Below are 16258 nucleotides of genomic sequence, written 5' to 3' on the forward strand. Positions count from 1 at the left end.
GGCATTCTGTCATCTGATTGGCTGAGGCGTTACAAGCACAAGCTTGCTGGTGATAGGCTGCGAGCGGTGCTAGCGATTGCAACTAGGAAGAGTTGGCCGCCATTTTGTGATTCCGTTGAAGTGAGTAAGGGGAAAAAAGGGAGAAAAAAGTGGGAAAGAGGAGGGTAGGAGCGCTGTGAAGTTTGTAGGGTGGGTAGGGTGTGCTATAGAGGGAGTGTGAAGCGAGTTATTTATCCCTACTGGTGTGAAAGTGCTGTTTTGCTCACTGTGAGATGGTGCTGAGGTGAGGTGTCGGTACACTCTGCGATGAAATCGTGTGTCTAAACTGTGAGCTGAGTGCTGTAAAGTGATGTGCTCTGGACGCTGTAGCATATCTGTGCAGGTGGTGTTAGTATGCATTTAGAGTATAGCGGGAGTGGGAAGCAAAGTACTTAGTGGTATCGGTATGAAGACTCGGGGATGAAACTGTGAGTGTAAGTCATGAGTTTATTGCTGTGAAGTGATGTGCTGTGGGCGCTGTGGGATACTGGCCGCTGTAGCATACCTGTGTAAGTAGTGTTAGTGTGCGTTTATTCTATACAGGGAGTGTGAAACGAACTACTCATCCCTATTGGTCTGAAGAGTCGAATGTAGTGTTTTAGGAAGCAGGAATAAAGGAATAATCATGAATATAATGCAGAATGTGCAATGCCAGAGAAGGAAAATGGTAAAATGAGTTGTGTCTAAGAAAGTGGTTGTGTGTAATAAAGGGATGGAGTATGAAAATTATATAGAAAGTGTCTTTATTTATATAAGTGCCATAATTGGACCCACTGGTGCAAGAGCTAGGATATCCAGCTGATGCAAAGTTGAACCACTTCTGCTGTATTCAAACATAAACTTTCGGCATCGGTGAATTGTATATTACATGTTACAGTTGCATGTGAAATAAACAATAGCTTTTACACTTAAATGACTCTACATTTTATGAAGAAAATAAAGGTAGGATACAATTACCACATGTATCGTTTAAGAAAAGAAAGAAATAAAAAAGAAATTGCAAAATGTAGTCATCAAACTTTTTATGTACCTTGGCAGTGCTTTTTTGTAACAGAAAATTAGCAACAGTAGAATAGTTAGCAATCTGTTGTACAGTAGATTCAATGTGGTGCATGTCAGAATTGGTACTAGTTCTACCCACATTGGAACTTTGAGGATGAATACAAACATTTCACTTCTGAGAAGCACATTCGGTACCTTTGTAGTCAAACCGTACATTATTGTCTTCAGCTGTTTCAAAAAAACATTCTTGTGTAGCGAGCTAAGGCATCGAGCTTAGACAAACTCCAATTGCTTATATGTTACAATTCTATGTGACCTACAGAATAGCTATTAGACATGAATAAATACATTGCATAATGAAAATAAAGGTGGTTTACGATTACCACATCGTGCCAACCAGTTCCTAAACAAAGTCTCTTTTTACATTTTTATCGTGAGGTTCTGAGCAGAGGCTGACTTTGAGTAAAATTGTGTGAAAGGGCTTTGTGAATAACAGGCAGGCAGAGATGTGTGTGCACAAAGAATAGACGTGGTTTCTAAATGGGTGTCGGGTTTAGGTTAATTTTGGAAGTAAATAGCGTATTTGCATAGGCCACACATCACCGATTCCTGGTTAGACTGGAGACGCAAGGGGGAATAATGAGGATAGAGTTCAAATGTCTGAGTATACTTAGAAAGTTATTATATCAAAGTAGTAGGATTGAAGTGTATTATACAAGATTTAAGGGAAAAAGTAAAAAAAGATGGAAAAAAATCCATTCAAGAATAATGTGAGTTTCTTACAAGTCTTGGAGATTCCAGTCCAGAAGTTCTTCAACTGCTTGAGATGCGTAATGTTCCAAGAGGATATTGTTGCCATCGTGTGAGAAAAGCAAAGCGATACAATTCATATCCTCGAAGGGACAGTAATGTTCCTCTAATGTTGGAGTGGTAATTTGAATGGGCAGGCAATCTGCGATGTTGTGAAAGGTCGCACGTTGCAGGAGATCTTTCGTGGCTGCGCAGAAATCCCATTGCGCTGTGATTCCTTTTTGCATTGCATTCACCATTGCTCCGCTGCCAGAACAATCATGTTCATGGTTTTCAAGATACTCCATTACCTGCTGGATATCTGGAGCGATTGTTGAGATGTTGGCAAGGCATACATCCATTCGCTAGTCGAATGGGCAAGTTTGCAATCAAACGATGGTTGTAGGCATATTGAATAAGTGTAGATAATTGTTATGTTGTAGCTATCTCCGATAATAGATAGAGGCAGGCAGCCGAAAAGGTTTTCAGTTTTTTTACAGTATTGATGTAGCTTGGCGTAGAGGCGTATTCTGTCGGACATAGTTGTTACCATAGAGAGCGTAGCCATTTCTAGAAGTAGAATTAGTAGTAGGATGGCCTGCAAAGAGGGTGAGAATTATGGGCACTGTTCCTGTTATTCCAGAGATGATCGAAAGAATGTCTGAATGTAGTCTGGTATTAAAAGAAGAACAGTTTGAAAGCGTGTTAGACGGCTGTAGGAGACCATGTTAAAAAAGTATGCCAGACCTTGAGTGTGACATGTGTTGAAAATTGGGTAACAATTCACAAAGTGCAATTGGCGGTTCGTATTTAAAAGGGAGTGTATTTTATTTGAAGTTTGTGGTATCTGCAGTCAATACATTTCTTTTGCAGAAGTGAGGGAGACTTCTGTTCTGAACAAAGGTGCTTTTAGTTTGGTTTGTTTCTTGAAATGTGTTTTCAAACTAGGAATTGAAGGCCAAGTTGAAGTTTGGGAGTTAGTTTGTGTGGGTGGGAATAGATATTAAGACAAAAAGGGTACAGAGTTCCTCAGGTCAGTTAAGAACAAATAATGATTTCAGCAAAAAGTTTCGTCTGTCATGAAAAAAGGGGGGGAGACCCTTTAGTTGGAACTAGGGCCCTCACACACCCAGCAAGCTAGGTGTCATGCTTCATCATTTGAGCCTGCCCCTCGTCAGGTCGGCGCTGCAATTCCTGACGGGCTCCCAATATTGGGGCTCTTTGGCGGGGATCTTCTGTTCCTGCCGAAGGGTGCTGTGGGGGTAAGGGGCCCTAGAATGTGTAGATGTGATGTACGGATAAAATAGGTACTGTTAGTCCACAGGAAATGTGTTTAATAAAGTGGTAAACAGCCTAGTTAAAAAGAAAATGAGGTGGGGATAGCTACTAGTGATTATGATGCTAGTTGTGTATGCCCTACTCTCAGAAGGATCAACATGTTTCTTGCCCTTTAAGCCAGTAATTGGTCACGGCAATTCGTCAGGATCAGGAAAACATAAACTATCTACAACAAGGTATGTGTGTTTTACATACCCGAAAGGTGCTCAGGAGTCACCTATGGAAACATTGGAGACAGAAAACACATGACAAAACTGTAAAGATAAACAATACATACATAACAACTTCAGCTGAAATCATCGAGAGTCTCATAGGGTGAAGCTCTCAGGGTGAGTACTGGAAGGTCTCGAAGGACAGAATAAATCAAAAGACAGGACTGGGGGCGGAGACAGAGCGGAGGTTGTAAACTCACCTCTTGCGTTAGCAAGGCAATCTTGCAGCAGTCTCCGGCGGGTAAAAAAGGACTCCTAACGTGGGTCCTGAAGTAAAAAACCGGGAGGAGCAGTTAAGAAACCCGGGATGGACGAAATTAAAAGTGACATGGTCAGCCCGGCAATCCATGCGGTAAGAGCAGTGTCGGAGGGTAATGACAGCCTTGAATATCAAAAGATGCTAACATGAGCGATTAGGTGTGCAGCCATGGTGACCATCATGCTCAGGGGCCAGGGTGTATCGCCGCCCAAAAGTAGTCAATGAGGTCAGTAACGGGTCGCCACGAGAGACTCAAGGGCAAAATAGGGGGCGACCGCCATCGCCCCTGGTAGAGGATGGGTCAGAGCAGGACGTACTCGCTCAAGCTGCCAATGAAGTCATGGAGGCGTCACGAATCCCCCTTTAAAAATACTCAAACTCACCTTATGGAAGACGGCTTGGAAGAACCCTGATGCACTCACCTGCGTCAAACGACGCGTGGGATGGAAGACCTACCCCTACCGCCGGACCTGGGATGGGTTCCGAACGGAGTCGGTGTTTGCCAGATAAGGATATCGGGAGGTGTGGAATGTGTCACATGACTAAGGTAATCACAAGCCCATTGGTCGGGGAGTGTAAAGCGGGTCAGCCATGTTGGAACAGGTTGAGAGAGCAACCATCCATATCCGGTATGACTCGGGAAGTGATACTCAGTGGGTTGGTGTGCTCACAGGGATTGGTTACCAGAGCGGTTGTATCAATCCCATTGGTTGGGGATAGAGGGCCGGCCATGTTAGAGCAGGTGGTGTGGGGAAACTATCGGCATCCGGTCTGAATCAGGAAATGATTCTTCGTGGGTTGATTTACTCACAGAGTTGGTTGCCATGGCGATATAATTAAAGACTAGCAACGGGTAGGTGGCCAGACTAAATGCCACGGGTAACACATGGGAATGTGGAAAAATAATAAAAGCGGTAGTGATGGGGTTCGCGGGGGCCGTGATGAAGTATCAAAGTCCCACAAAATTGTACGGGGATGTAACCCGTGGATGGGGGTCTAAAAACAGAGCGGCAACCATCCGCATCGGGGACCGGCACATAAAAACACACAGAGGGAGGCACATAAAAAGAAATAGGATACCAATATAGTGTATCTATTTTTAAAGCAGTGGAAAAGAGATCTAGATGGTTCGTGATCTGTTAAAAAGGTGTATTTTCAGAGAACATCACTGCTAAGGATTAAGGATCCGCATCCAAGTTAACAGGTATGGCCAAGGTGGTCGTGGGTGTAACAAGGACACGTAGTGAATTCCGGAAGGGTCACAGGTCCTACCAAGGAGCATGTTTACCTAATGAGTGTGGACCATGGGATGTCGTCGTTAAGACCAGTCAGGTGTGAAGATATTCTAAGGACCCATCTTTGCTCAAGTTTAAACAATGCATTTTGGGACATCTGAGGGTGTGCTTCTAGGACCAACCAGTTGATGGAATCTGTCTGGTGTTGCATCGTTTTAAAATGGGTGTAGAGTTTGGTGGTCACTTTCTGACATCGAATGTTACTCTTATGTTCCATAATCCTGGTCTTTACCATGCGGGTTGTCATGCCTACGTATACCAAATCACACGGACACCTGATCATATATATGCAGTTCTTAGTGTTGCAATTCGTGTGTCTATTTAGTGTCCAGTGGAAGTTATTCGTAAAAGTTATGTCCTTGTAGGTGTTAGTCAGTTTGCACACTACACATGAACCGCATGGGAAATGGCCCTTTACCGGTGGAAGCTCCCATATCGTCCTTTGTGGACCAATGGTGTGCAGTCTAGGTCTAGTGTGGACAAGTAGATCTTTGATGTTTTGTGTGCGTCTGTAGGCAAATCTGGGTTTGGGTATGCTAAGATTCCCTTTATCTAGAATACCCCAGTTGTTCAAAATGATCTTTCTGATCCTGCTTGAATCAGATGTAAAAGACGTGACACAGGTCAGAACATCGGTATCGGGTTTGGTGTGTGTTACCAGTAGTGTCTCCCGTGGGTTGTTCCTGGCCCTTTTCATAGAATTACCGACACATCTAGGTGGATAACCCCTAGCCCGCAGATTTGATGCTAATAACTTGGCTTCTGAGTTATAGTCTGTTAGCTGAGTGCAATTACGTCTGATGCGTAGGAATTGCCCAACGGGCAGGTTGTCCCTCAATGCTTTGGGGTGGTGGCTATCATAACGTAAAAGACTATTGCGGTCAGTGGGTTTCTTGTACAGTGTGGTGGTTAGGGTGCCTTCAGAAAGAGTGATGTTCAGGTCCAGGAATGGTACCGAATGTTCTGATATAGTGTGGGAGAACTTCAGGAACTCATTCTGCTCATTAATCCACTGAATGAAATTCATACACTCAGTATGTGTGCCATGCCAAAAGACGAGTATATCGTCTATAAACCGTTTCCAAACAAAGATGTTGTCATGGAAAGGGTTAGATGTACCAGAGATCACATTCTTCTCAAAATCAGCCATATAGAGGCACGCTACACTGGGAGCAAAGGTACTACCCATAGATGTGCCTTGGCTCTGGTGGTATAGTTGTTTGTTAAATTTAAAAAAGTTTTCAGTGAGAGCCAAGGTAGCACAGTCAATGATAAAGGTGACTGGTGTGGGTGATGACCAGTCTAGTGCCCGTAGTGTTGACTCAATAACAGCCAGAGAGGCCCTCTGGGGGATGTTGGTGAAGAGGGCCTCCACATCCAAGGTCAGAAGATAGTTAATGGGACTAGTGTCTGGAAAGTCATCAATGATTTTGAGGACATCAGTGGTGTCCTTGATGAATGAGGGTATGTCACGTACCAATGGTTGCAAAAAGTGATCACAAAATTTTGACAGAGGTTCGAGGAGCGAGCCAATGCCGGATACAATCGGTCGTCCTGGGACCGGAGTCGTGCCCTTATGTATTTTCGGGAGGGTATAGAAAAAGGGGATCCTAGGTTCCCGAGTTATCAGGAAATCTGCCTCTTTGTGGGTAATCCAGCCATTGGCTTCTGCTTCATAGACCATAGTGCAGATGGTGGTCTTGAGACGAGGAGTTGGGTCAGACGCTATGGGAGTATAATATCTCTCATTTGTGAGTTGGCGTCTGCATTCAATCTCGTAGTCTGTTGTAGACTGGATTACGATCGCACCGCCCTTGTCCGCCTGTTTAATAGTAATCGTGGAATCCTCAGAGAGGTTTTTCAAGAGCAGGGTTTCATGCCCAGTCAAATTATGGTAAGGCGCCTCCCTGTGGGGTGAATTTAGCTCTTTCAACACCGCTTTCTCAAATGTAAGAATCTCCACAGGAACCATGTTATTTTGTGGAGTGAATGTGGAGGGGTTTCTTAATCCAGAATCTATAACCTCGTTGTGAGGTTGGTCCTGAAAGAAGGCTTTGAGGCGTATCTTCCGAAAAAGACTGTGGATTTCGCAGTGATCCCTGAATCTGTCTACCCTTGGGGTGGGGACAAAACCAAGGCCTTTCTGTAGTAGTGACTTCTCAGGAGCAGTGAGGACCCTATGTGAGAGGTTCACTACTAGTTCCTCTTGTCCCTCGTTCTGCTCCTGGTGTCCATGCCGCTGGTCGGTGGTTCTTGCCAGTGGACCTGTTTCTGTGCGCCTCTTCTGTTGCGCCCTCTTCCTCTGCCCCAGCCTCTTCCTAAAAAAGGCTGGCTGTTACCATTGAAAAACTGGGGGGGGCAATGTTGGTATTGAGGAAACTGCCAGTATGGTAGTGGTGGGAGAGGACCTTGGAACATAGGGGGGCCCTGGAAGGGAGGGCCATTGTAGGGTCGATTATTCCGTTGATTTTTTCTCGAGTTATTACTCCCCCAGCTATTAGTGCTAGAATTACTATCGCTGGAGTCTCTCCTATCTGAGGTCTCGTCAGAGGAGTAGCTCGTTTTATCAGAGGTGTAATCGGCCTTCGGGTATGGGTAGACCCTTTCCTTATCAAATTTCTGTATGTCTTTTTGCAATTTTGTTATTTTCTGTTTCATCAGGTAGTCTTTATTGTCAGAAATCTCGGCGTTGATCTCGGCCAGCCTGGTTTTGTAGGCTGTTAGCTGTATAGTTGTCTTTAGGGCCCCTTCCGCAATTTGAATCCTCACGAGGATGGCGTCTGCCAATCTCTTTGCGGTATTAATGATCAAGACCAGCCAGTCCCTGGTGCATTTCCATGACACCAGGGACCACTCTTTCTTGAAAGTGGCATCCTCTAGAAAGGAATAGATATTGCCACAGGAAGTTACTGTGTTTGAAACAGTAAGGACATGCAGTATGCCAGCTCATATTCCGTAGGAGTGTATGTTATTGAGAAGCAGATAACTGTCGTTAGAAAGCTGTGTGAATGTTGGTGTGATTGTGGGAGTTGGCGTCTTTTTAAGAAAGGACGCAAGATTGGTGGCTGTAAGCTTAGAAGCGCAGTGTAGTTGGACATTCTTGGATAGTAATGAATGACTGCCATTGTGGTCGCACTATTCACCTGGGAGAAAAACGTTTGTATGCTCTTTAAGACAGCGATATGTAAATGGAATCAGCCACTGCTCGTGAATAAACGCGCTACCTTATATAATGACATTCAACATGACAAATAACATGTGCACGTAGCTGACTTAATGACACTACATACTGTGGGAACCGTGGCGAACCATGTATACAAACAAAACATGGCATGGCACTTCTGCATCACTATGCAGAATGCAGGGAGAGATGAGAGCAAGGTATGTGCGAAGGTGGCAAGTAATTCTCGATTATAAAAGTATACAATGCAAAGTCTTGAGGGGATGTTCCGGACAGACTTGAGTATGCCGAGCACAGACATGTACATGTCAACATACACTGATGGTCTATTGAGTGAAGTGGACAGAACCATGATAGTGCAGTCATTAGGGAAGATTATGGAATGGTAGCGCGTACGTGCCTCCCCCCCCCAAAATGTTTAGGGAAGTGGGCTGGCTCGCCGTACGCAAGGCTAGCGTAGGGGTATGAATAACAGGCATGTTTCTTTGGGTGTGGTTCTCTTCCGGATTGGCGAACGTGTCTGCCTGGTCTGCGTAACTTACACTGCCACGAGGCTGACGCTGTGAGCGAAGGTGGGTGCATGAATGATACTATCAGCCTGCTGGTACTCAGAAACCGTCATGGCCGCTGTGATGCATATATGCCCCACCGTTCACCTTTCGACACTGCTGTATGTGAAAGAGGACTGACCACGTGCCGGCGGAGGGTCCTGGGCCAATGTCTGCTAGCTCGGAAGGCTCCTTAGATTAACGCTGGCTACCGCAACACAGGCACACAGAGCCCAGCCTGAGGCCCAGGAGCGTGGAGTGCTCTGTATAATAGTAACACAGTAGTCCGACAGGTACCGACAGTGGAACGGTGTTTTAATACCATAGTGGACGATGTTAGAACTGTATGTGAGAGTGGAGATGAAGGTACTCCCTTCGACCAACTGCAACCAACTCTGGGTCCCAACAATGGAACGGTGTCTTGATCCCATAATGGATGATGTCCGATAATACCTGCTGCTTGCTTTACACAGAACTCCCTCCGTTGAGGTGCATCACACTCTGTGCTTCTGTAGCTAACTGCTGTACAGGATTATTGGGCTTTGTTGACTGTAGTTGCTGGACTATAGCACGGTACAGCAGGTCCGAACAATGAAACGGGGTCTTGATTCTATGATTGAGGATGTCAGAAGTTAAAGTCTGTGATGATTTCGGTGTACCCCCTCCGATCATGTGCAACCAACTCTAGGTCCGAACAGTGGAACGGTGTCTTGATCCCACAATGGACGATGTTAGAACTGCATCTGCGAGTGGAGATGGAGGTACTCCCTTTGACCAGCAGCAACCAACTCTGGGTCCCAACAGTGGAACGGTGTCTTGATGCCATAATGGATGATGTTAGAACTGCATCTGAGAGTGGAGATGAAGGTACTCTCTTTGACCAGGTGGAACTAACTCTAGGTTGCAACAGTGGAACATTGTCTTGATTCCACAATGGAAGATGTCCGATATTACATTCTGCTTAATTTTTACAGAACTCCTTCCGTTGAGGTGTATTAGACTCTGTGCTTCTGTAGTTAACTGCTGCACATGATTATTAGGCATGGTTTATTGCAGTTGCTGGAGTATACAGCAGTACAGCATGTTCGAACAGTGAAACGAGGTCTTAATTCTATGATTGAGGATGTCAGAAGTTAAAGTGTGTGATGATTTTTGTGTATAGCTTCTGATGAGGCGCAGCCAACTCTAGGTACCAACGGTGGAATGGTGTCTTGATCATACAATGGACGATGTCCAATATTACCTGTTGCTGGTTTTTCACAGAACTCGGTCTGTTGAGGTGCATCAGATTCTGTGCTTCTGTTGTTAAGTGCTGCACATGGTTATTGGGCTTAGTTGACTGGTATTGCTGGAATACACCGCGGTAGAGCAGGTCCAAACAGTGAAATGGGGTCTTAATTATATGATTGAGGATGTTAGAAGTTACAGTTTGTGATGATTTCTGTGTACCCCCTCCGATGAGGTGCAAGCAACTCTAGGTCCCAACAGTGGAATGGTGTGTTGATCCCACAATTGATGATGTTAGAACTGTATCTGATAGTGGAGATGGAGGTATTCCCTTCTACCAGCTGCAACCAACTCTAGGTTCCAAAAGTAGAACGGTGTGTTGACTCCACAATGGACGATATTAGAACTGCATTTGAGAGTGGAGATGAAGGTACTCTCTTCGATCAGGTTCATCCAACTTCAGGTCCCAACTGCAGAACGGTGTCTTGATCCCACAATGGATGATGTCCGATATTACCTGCTGCTTGCTTTTTTCAGAAGTTCGTGTGTTGAGGTGCATCACAGTCTGTGATTCCATAGCTAACTGCTGCACATGATTATTGGGCTTAGTTGACAGTAGTCGGTGGAATATACTGTGGTACAGCAGGTGCAAACAGTGAAATGGGGTCTTGATTCTATGAATGAGGATGTCATAAGTTAAAGTCTGTGATGATTTTTGTGTACCGCCTCTGATCAGGTGCTTCCGAATCCAACGGTATGTGGCTGTGAGTTGTGAATGGCCACTGGATTTTGTGTAGACTGCAGTTCGCAGGGTTCACAATTTAGATTGCGTGGTGATTGTTTAATTACAGAATCCAGTAGTTAAGTAATTAGAATGTCTATTGAAACATACACAATATTGTTTTAGTATACTTGCTTCAAGAAGTTTTTTTTATATCAGTTATAGGTTTAGTGAAATGACCAAATTTATCTTGGAAGTCCAAAGGAACAGTGAATAGTGTAGACTGTGGAGAGATGAAATCCCAATTCGAATTGTTTTGATTTATTCATTGTAGAGTTCTCTGTAATTTATGTTGTTTTATTTTGTAAGGAGGGAGTGAGACAAAGTATTGATGGTTGTGTGTGTGAGTACTGCTTTTAATTAACAATGCAGACTGTAGTGTTCACAATTCAGATCGAGTTGCTATTGTAGATGATGCAGTCCTGTAAGAGAAGAGATGCTGTAGTGTGCTCTGTCTGCACCACTCATGCGCATCATTGCAGGCTCCGCACACATTTTCTTTGCTTTGTGTATTGCAAACTGTAGAGCTCAAGTCAATGCTACGTGACTGTGGGCCCTTGCTGAACGCTCTCTCTGGCCTATACTGCAGACTTCAGTGTTCACATTTGACATTGAGTCAGTATTGTAGATGATGCAGTCCTGTAGGAAAAGACATTGCTCCAATGTGCTCTGTCTGCACTACTCATACGCATCATTGCAGGATCTGCACACGTTTTTTTATTCGTGTATTGCAAACTGTAGAGCTCAAGTGAATGCCAGGCGGCTGTGGGCACTCGCTGACTGCTCTCTCTGGCCTACACTGCAGACAGCAGTGTTCACAATTCAGATGGAGTCGCTATTGTAGATTAGGTAGTTCTGTAGGAAAAGACATTGCTCCAGTGTGCTCTGCCTGCAGCACTCATACGCATATTTGTAGGCTCTGTACACGTTTTTTCTGCTTCGTGTATTGCAAACTGTAGAGGTCAAGTCATTGCCATGTGGCTGTGGGCCCTTGCTGAACGCTCTCTCTGGCCCATACTGCAGACTTCTGTGTCCACATTTGACATTGAGTCAGTATTGTAGATGATGCAGTCCTGTAGGAAAAGATATTGCTCCAGTGCACTCTGTCTGCACCACTTATATGCATCATTGCAGGCTCTGCACACGTTTCTCTTTAGTTTGTGTATTGCAAACTGTAGAGCTCAGGTGAATGAAATGTGGCTGTGGGCCCTTGTGACCGCTCACTCTGGCCTACACTGCAGACAGCAGTGTTCACAATTGAGATTGAGTCGCTATTGTAGATGAGGTAGTCCTGTAGGAAAATACATTGCTCCAGTGTGTACTGTCTGCACCATGCATATGTATCATTGCAGGCTTTGCACACTATTTTTTGTTGCTTCGCTGACGACAAACTGGGTAGGTGAAGTCACTTTATGTATCTGTGGGTCCTTTGTGACCGCTCTCTATGGCCTACACTGCAGACAGCAGTGTTCATAATTCAGATTGTGTCGGTATTGCAGATGATGCAGTGTTGATGGCAACTGATATTGCTCCTAGTACGGCCTGTCTACAGCACGCATTATCGGTGGCTGTGCACATGCTGAATGCTTTTGATGTGGTTATGTGAGTGCACTAGAACTGATGGAGCGTTTATGATATAATCTTTTTGTGTATTATTTCAGATCTATTGATTGTGTGTCAGTATACCACAAGTTGTTGTTCTTTTACGATGGAATTATTTCTGTATTATTTCACATCTACTGTCCCTACCTTACTGCAGCATAAATTATTGATTCTTTGAATATTGAATCTCTGTGTGTGATCCAATGATTACTGTTGTAGTTGATGCTAGCAGAAACCATTGTCTGAAGGCTGGTTTAGACATACCGCACACACATCCAGCACAGACGTCACTGGATATGTCACCATGGTAATAAAAAGGAGTTGAGCGTACATGCCCGTATCCAATTCCACTATCTATCTGTGTCCGTGTGTTCATTATCTATGCATGATACTGTCTCTGGGCCGTACTATATTACGTTGTGTTGTGGACAGCGTATGCAAACATGTTACCCGTGGTACTGGAGAACATTTCGGTAATGTAACTTTTAAGTGTATGGGTATCATAGGTGGAAGGCTACTTTACAGAGCATGAATATTGATGAAAATGATGGTTGCATGTCGTGTGTAGTGTAAGATATGTGTATAGTGCAAAAAGTTTTGAACAAAGCTCTCTAAGCAGAAGAGGTGTGTCTCATGAAATGCAGTACAGATATTGACTAAAATAGGTGGCGTTTTCGAAATGTTACAATGGGAAATGTTATGAACTAATGAAATGTTTTTTTTTTTATGGTTACATGGCAATCGCGCAGCCAGTGTGCAATGAGACCGAACCCGATGTGATTTTGAGAAAATATATTTATTATAATATAAGTTTATTAGAGTTAGAAATATATAACTGTTTAAAATATTTTTAATTATCGCTTGCACTCATATACACTTTAAAGATTTTAGATAACGTTTTGAGACAAAAAAAATGAGGGAATGGCGTATGCGGCGTGACATCGTACGTCTATGATGTAACACAGGGCGTGGTAGCGTGCACTTGTCGCATACGCAACACGCAGCGGGCGCGACACTATACGCACATGACGTAACGCGCAGCTTGGTAGTGCGTACCCATCGCATACCAAAGTAGCTGCTGGCGCGACCTCATATGTACATGTTGTTACGCGGGACGCGGTGCCACAAACCCGTCGGATATGAAATGCGCATAATTTAAATGTGGTGGATAGGATTTGCGTGTTGATTGAGCTTCTTAGACTACCGGTACGGGACTGTAGTTTTCTCAACAAAAAAAAGTTTTAAAAAAGGATGATAGAGTTGCAAAATATTAAAAAACAATTTGAAAAAATATAGGTTTTATAAATAATAAAACATGAAATTAACATTTAAAAAACCTCGAAATTCACTGATAAAACCATAGGTTTTACACGACGTTATAGTTAGGAATTGGTATTTAAAAAACCTAAGAAATTCACTGAAAAAAACATAGGTTTCAGGGACGTTATAGTTAGTTGGACATTTGACTCATATAACACCAGAGAAATTCACCTGTTATATTTAGTTGAGCTAACTATAACTCGCGCGCCTGCAATGCACTGCTGATGAGGTCACATATTACATCACTCATGACATGGTCAGGGACATCACTCATGAAATCACTGATGACATCTCAAATGACATCACTCATGACATCACTGATGACCTCATCCATGTGATAGTCTGACACACCTCTTCACACTGTAATATAACCTTTGATAGACGCACTCTAAAATACAGACTACCGTTTTGAAAAGCATAGACACACCAATACCAGATACTAGATATCCATTCACTGATTCCTATCTATATATTGTGAGCCAGATATACACTGATACAGTCACTCATACATGGTGTCACTCATTATTACATCAGTATAATATCCACTCACACACGTATATATATATTTACACAGTGCTACTGATCCATAGAGTTACTCACACATCTATTCAGTCAAGCCAAAAATCAATCATACACCCATGTACTCACCTATGCAGATATATACACAACACCTGCCTTATTTATACACACATCACTTTCCTAATTTATATAGATACTATCACATACTGACTCTCTTATACAATCACTAATACATGTACACATTCATGTATGTAGATACTCTTCCAATCACTGTTTTTCACATAGTCAAGTATACACCCCAACACTCACATATAGTGTGTAGAAACATATATAGTTACTCACATATATACAACTGAGACATCAATTCACTAATGAACACACCTGTTCACACAGTCAGATACCTATACAGCCTTTCTGAGATGCACTTTTGAATCTATAGAACCAGTCAATCGGCCATTCAGACATGCACAGAGTCAGACACCACCCACACACCCACATAGACAGTCAGACCCCCATACAGATACTCATACAATCAATGAAAAACACATATACACACTGATGTAGCTACTCACCAAGCCATGCACCTGCTTACACACCAAAAGAGAGACTAAGAGAGACATTCACACAGTCTAGTCACTAATCCATGCATTCAGTAGCATACATTCAGTCAGTGACTTATAGAGTCAGTCATGCATCTACTAAATAATGTATTTAGGCACTTTTACATCAACATATTCTTGAATAGACCTTGGCATAGATATATATGAAAAATATTTAAACTTTACAGAAACACACATTCACTGGATGATGTCATCAGTGATGTAATTTGAGATGTCATCAGTGATTTCATGATTGATGTCACTGACCATGTCATGAGTAATGTAATATGTGATGTCATCAGCAGTGCATTGCAGGCGCATGAGTTATAGTTAGCTCAACTAACTATAACAGGAAAATTTCTCTTGTTTTCTACGAGTCAAATGTCTAACTAACTATAACGTCCCTAAAACCTATGTTTTTTCAGTGAAAAAAAAATATATATATATATATATAACAAATCCGTGAACTAATATTTTTAACAATCCTAGGGTCCATTTTTTTTTTACTAATTGCACATCTAAGATAGCACTTTATACACTTGCTATATCATAATGCAAGCCATGTGTCATAGATGAGCATTTTCTTGCAATTATCCTGCTCTGTTCAATGATAAATTAACTAAACACCTTCCTTCGCCTAAAAACTTGATGCTTCTATCCACATTAATGAAACGCAATGTATATGCATAAGATTTGATTATTTTATATATCCCATGTTTGTCAAAAGCCTATTCAACAGATAACAACGGTTTCATTATAAAGGTTGTCCTCAGTTTTATCACAGTTACTATAACAAACAGAAACTATGGATGTAAAAGAAGCATGTATTTATTGAACTGCTGGAGAATGGGCTACTAAAAACCCGGCCCTAAAAGTGGTTTACATTAAAGTAGTTAACATGAGTGTTTGGACACCATACAAAGGGCCCTTTGACTTGTTTATTTTCGCATTAGTGATTCCAAATATGCTTTAAATATCTACAGTCAGATAATATATTCCTTAAATTCCGGAGTAAGCCAAGAGAACAGCAGGAATAAGTCACAAAAAATATATTTGTGAATCAGGACTAATATTCATCATACCCTTGAAAATCTAATGAAGGTCCCTATTAACTATCCATATCTTGAATACTTTCATATCCATTAAAGTAAGGTAATTATCAGATGAAAAAGTTCAGGAGAAGGAGAGCTGAAAAGCTACCTCTCCATTTATTTGCTTATGGATCAGTTGTGCTCCTGCTCACTGACTTGCCTTTTACATTGTATACTGGCTCTGCCAGCAAATTATCTGAAATGTTATTCCACTGTAGTAATCTTGTGTAAATTGCTGCATTTTACATTGCGCTTCTTATGCGATTACGCTATTAAATGCCAGATTTGCCATTCGCGTAATTTGCGTAACTAGGCAAATTAAATTATGCAAATTCACATGCCACTAACTGTGACATGACAACTAAACTAGAACAAGTTATTACAATAGATTATATCATTTTCATATAATAGCTGAGCTTTGATGTCACAGCTAGAGTGTAATAAGAAGGTTAGAGG

At 42.6% G+C, this 16258-nt stretch overlaps 2 long non-coding RNA genes across 2 annotated transcripts in view; both read right to left on the minus strand.

Moving 5' to 3' along the window:
- LOC146785843 (uncharacterized) overlaps positions 1 to 16258 on the minus strand; it is a 240640-nt gene that overhangs the window by 83810 nt on the left and 140572 nt on the right. The gene's annotated exons all lie outside the window — the stretch shown is intronic.
- Positions 3035 to 4119, minus strand: LOC146785844 (uncharacterized). The gene is made up of 3 exons (XR_014970505.1): positions 4062 to 4119; positions 3581 to 3647; positions 3035 to 3385 (listed from the first exon to the last, which is right to left on the minus strand). It is a non-coding gene; the product is annotated as an uncharacterized LOC146785844 (long non-coding RNA).

The sequence above is a fragment of the Triturus cristatus genome, chromosome 11 (genome assembly GCF_964204655.1).
Source record: "Triturus cristatus chromosome 11, aTriCri1.1, whole genome shotgun sequence".
Classification (NCBI taxonomy): domain Eukaryota; kingdom Metazoa; phylum Chordata; class Amphibia; order Caudata; family Salamandridae; genus Triturus; species Triturus cristatus.